Below are 3833 nucleotides of genomic sequence, written 5' to 3' on the forward strand. Positions count from 1 at the left end.
CCCTCTCCCACACCCCACTTCCCTCCCTCGCTGTGCACGGTCTTCCCCCACCTTGTCCCGGGCCCGACGCGTGATCCAGAAGCTCACGACATGCACCAACATGCCCTGTGCACACACAAATGTCACAGCAACAGCAACTTGGTGGCAACGCCGAAGAAGCCAGACTGGAATTGTCCAGAGAGCCGGGCGGCTGCGAGGCCAGACCTGCCAAATGCTGCCCATCCGCGAGCTCACGCGGTCCAGCTCTGCGCGGAGCAGAGGCGACGTGGAAGGGCCGTGGGAATCAGCTGAGAAACCCCTCCGATGTGCACCTTCCTGCCTCGGTAGGGCTGAGAAAAGGAAGTGACAGGGACCAGATGTGAGCTGCACGCAAGGCGGGCTGTGTAACTGGGGACCTTAGAGCATCCACAAAAGGTGGTCCGGGTGCCTCGTAGCCACAATTCCAGTTTCAAGCACACCCATCTTCTAGAAGTCTCCCCCTTGCAGAGGCAAAAAATCTGCACATTTGAATGAAAGTTCCTGATCGTTTAACCCTCTGGGGTTTGGGCTTCCCTGGCCTGCCCTTCAGCCTGATGACAATAAGTTTGGCTACCGAATATGGGACGCCTGCCAGGCACCGCGCCGGGCCCTCCGTTGTCCTCTCTCGACCTTTGCCACACACTCAGGAGGGGACCACAGTCACCTGCTTTGTAAAGAGGAGAGACATGCTGAGCACATCCCGTGCTCGGGGTTGTCTAGCTAAGAAGAAGGCACAGAAGCAGGTCCTCTCTGCCCCAGGGCCTGGATGCCCAGCCCTCACTAAGGGGTCAAGGCTGCCTGACCGATGCACTGGGAGGATGAAAAGGGCGTCCTATGCAAAGTGACCTCCTACATTCCTAACTGGGCAGGTCATGGCGGGTGGGCACGGCCCAGTCACACAGAGGGGTTTGGTAAAATGTTTGTCTTCGCCTTAAGCAAGCCCTGTGTGTTTCTGTACCTAGGTTAACACACCTTTGAAATAGGAGGAACCGCCAGCAAGAGAGCACCTGGCCTTACCTGTCCCGTAATGCCATCCCTGCCTCGCTTCCTCTCACCTGCACGTAACCTTCCTATTGTTCACTCCTTAATTCCGCATGCGTAAAAGAAACTGCAAAACCGTCATTCTCGGGAGCATTTGAGATCTTGCTTCCTGGCAACTGTCGCCAGTTTGGGCTCAAATAAACTCATAAAAATTCTCTGCAGGTTTGAATGTTTCTCACACTGATAAGCCGTAGTCCTCCGAGGTGGTCAGAGATGACAGGTGTTCTTGACTCTGCCCTAATGACGCACCTCTGGGGCCTGCCCCGCCCCATGTCCCCTACACATACCCGGCAGGCCGGGCCTCCTTCCTGCGTCCCTGCCTGACCTCCAGCTCCTGGAGGCCTTGGGCTGCGCCTGCGTCATCCCTGAAACCTCAGCTCCTGCCCCGGCCTTTGGCCCCGCTAGGGCTCAGAGCTTCCTCCAGCCTGGGGCCTCCTCAGCTCCTCGGCAACTCACTGCCTCCTGCTCACCCACCCCAACCCCTTCGTCTAAGCTCAGGAGCCGAACAGACACCTAGACCGGGCAGCTCAAACAACAGAAAGGAATGTTTTCACAGTTCTGGAGACTGGAAGTCCAAGGTCAAGGCTCCTGGTGGGCGGTCTCTTCCTGGCTGACACACGGCCGCCCCACCCGCGCCCCGCCCGGAACGGACGGATGGGGCAAGAGAGAGTGAGCTCTGGAGTCTCCACCATCTTTCACTCACAGCTTGACCCTCATGACCTCGTCTCGCCTCCTGAAAGGCCACCTCCAATATGGCCACATGGGGGATTAGGCCTTCAACGTAGGAAGTTGGGGTGATACAATTCAGTCCATAGCACCCAACTAATCAGCAGAAAAATTCTATTGGTTCTTCCTCCCTGTGGCGAGTGGCATTGTGTCCCCCAGAAATGTGTTTGAAGCCCAAGCCCCAGCTACCTGTGAATGAGACCGTAGTTAAAAATAGCCCACAGATGTAATCAGGTTACACGATTAGTCAGCCCTGATCTAGCAGGACCGGTGTCTTTATAAGGAGAGACAGAGACACACAGGAAGGGTGTCCTGTGATGGCAGAGGCTGGAGTGACAACAGCTTCAGGCCAAGGAGCACCAAGGCTTGCCGCAGCAGCCAAAGCAAAGCCCGCGGCGGGAGCGAGGCCCCGCTGGGTTGGCCTCCGACGCGCGGCCTCCCAAACGGCAAGACGGCGAATGTGTGTTGTTCGAAGCCACCGAGTTTGGGGTGCACCATTCTGGCGGCTGCATGAAGCGAACGCATTCCCTAAGGTCCCCCGTACCTGTTTCCCTCCGGCCGCCTGGCCCGAGCCCTTCCCTCTCCCCTCCCTCTCCGTCCGGCAGCCTTCGCAGGCCGGGCAGACTGCCGCCTGTGTGCCCTGGGCTGTCCCATGCCTTCGGCCACGCTGTCCCCTCAGTCTGAGCTGGGCTCCTCCGTGTCTGCTGGCGAACTCCTACTCAGCCGTCAGAACCCGGGCGCGGGGCGCCTCCCCGGCGGCCGTCCTGACGTCCCTCCACAGCGCCTCCCTTCCGCCCACCTCCTGCCTCGTGGTCACGATGCTGCGGCCACTCTAACTGCTTCTTGTTCTCCCGCACGTCCTCTGCCCCCTGCCTCTAGGTGCCGGCGCTGAGGGACAAGGAGTATCCCGACGGCAGGGACCCCTCACTGGGTGGGTGAGTGCACAGGGGGCTGGCCGGCCAGCTGGGCGGCACCGGCTGCGGGTGAGCAGTGTGCTGAGCGCTGTGCCCTAGCGTCTGCGGTGGGGGGTCCCGGGGTCGTGGGGCCTGATGCATTTACAATTTGAGGAGCAAATGTCCTTGAAGGGAGAGAATACAAAAGCAGGTTCGGGGCTTTCGAAGGGGGCCGTGCGAGCGAGGGGGCCCGAAGCCGCTTCGGAGCCACAGCGAGCCAAGCCGAGGGTTGAGGTGCAAAAAGGCGACCTCGGCGGGCGAGACGCCTGGGTCGCGGCGCTGCTGGAAGTCCCCACTTCCTGCCCGCTGCCCGCTGACCGCAGACAGCACTTTCGCCAGACTGCTTCCCCTTGAGACTGCAGGCAGGACTGAGGTGGCCCCGGAAGGCCGGCTGCCGGCGGCCCCAGCTTTCCAGGAGCCGGGGCGAATGGGGCGGGACACTTCTGTGAGTCCCCCCCCTCTCCTGCTTCCCGGATCTGTCCCACGGGCCACGCTCTTCCGTGTGCCTTACCCAGAGGCTGTGGCGGCGTGGAGGGAGGAACGCTGGGGACCGGCATTTCTGTCCTGCACCCGAGGCTCGTGACCTCGGAGTGGGCCTTGCTGTCCCTCGGAGTCTGTATTAGTCCCCGGAGCTGCTGTAACTAATGACCACAAGCTGCGGGGCTTAAAACAACAGCAATTCATTCCCCCACAGCCCTGGAGGCCAGAGGTTCACAATCAAGGCATCATTGGGGCTGCGTCTCTCAGGGGCTCTTCCCTGCCCCTCGCAGCCTTGGTGGCTCCGGCCGGTCCTGAGCTTGGCACATGGCTCCAGTCTCAGCCTCCACCGCCGCGTGGCCCCTCCCCTGCGTCCCCCCTCTTCTTAGGAGGACACTTATCAGGAATTTAAGCTTTACCCTCAGTCCAGGATGCTCTCATCTCGAGATCCTTAACTTAGCTCTGCAAAGACCATTTTCCAAATAAGAAACTGGGGGTTAAGACTTGAATGTGTCTTTTTTGAGGACATAATTCTGCCCTCTGCAGATGGGGCCCGTGATGTGACCAGCCTCGCTCGCGGGTGTCCTGGCCCCCTGCAGGAGAAGCGATGCAGAGAAG

This window comes from Rousettus aegyptiacus, unplaced genomic scaffold, assembly GCF_014176215.1.
Source record: "Rousettus aegyptiacus isolate mRouAeg1 unplaced genomic scaffold, mRouAeg1.p scaffold_m13_p_15, whole genome shotgun sequence".
NCBI lineage: Eukaryota > Metazoa > Chordata > Mammalia > Chiroptera > Pteropodidae > Rousettus > Rousettus aegyptiacus.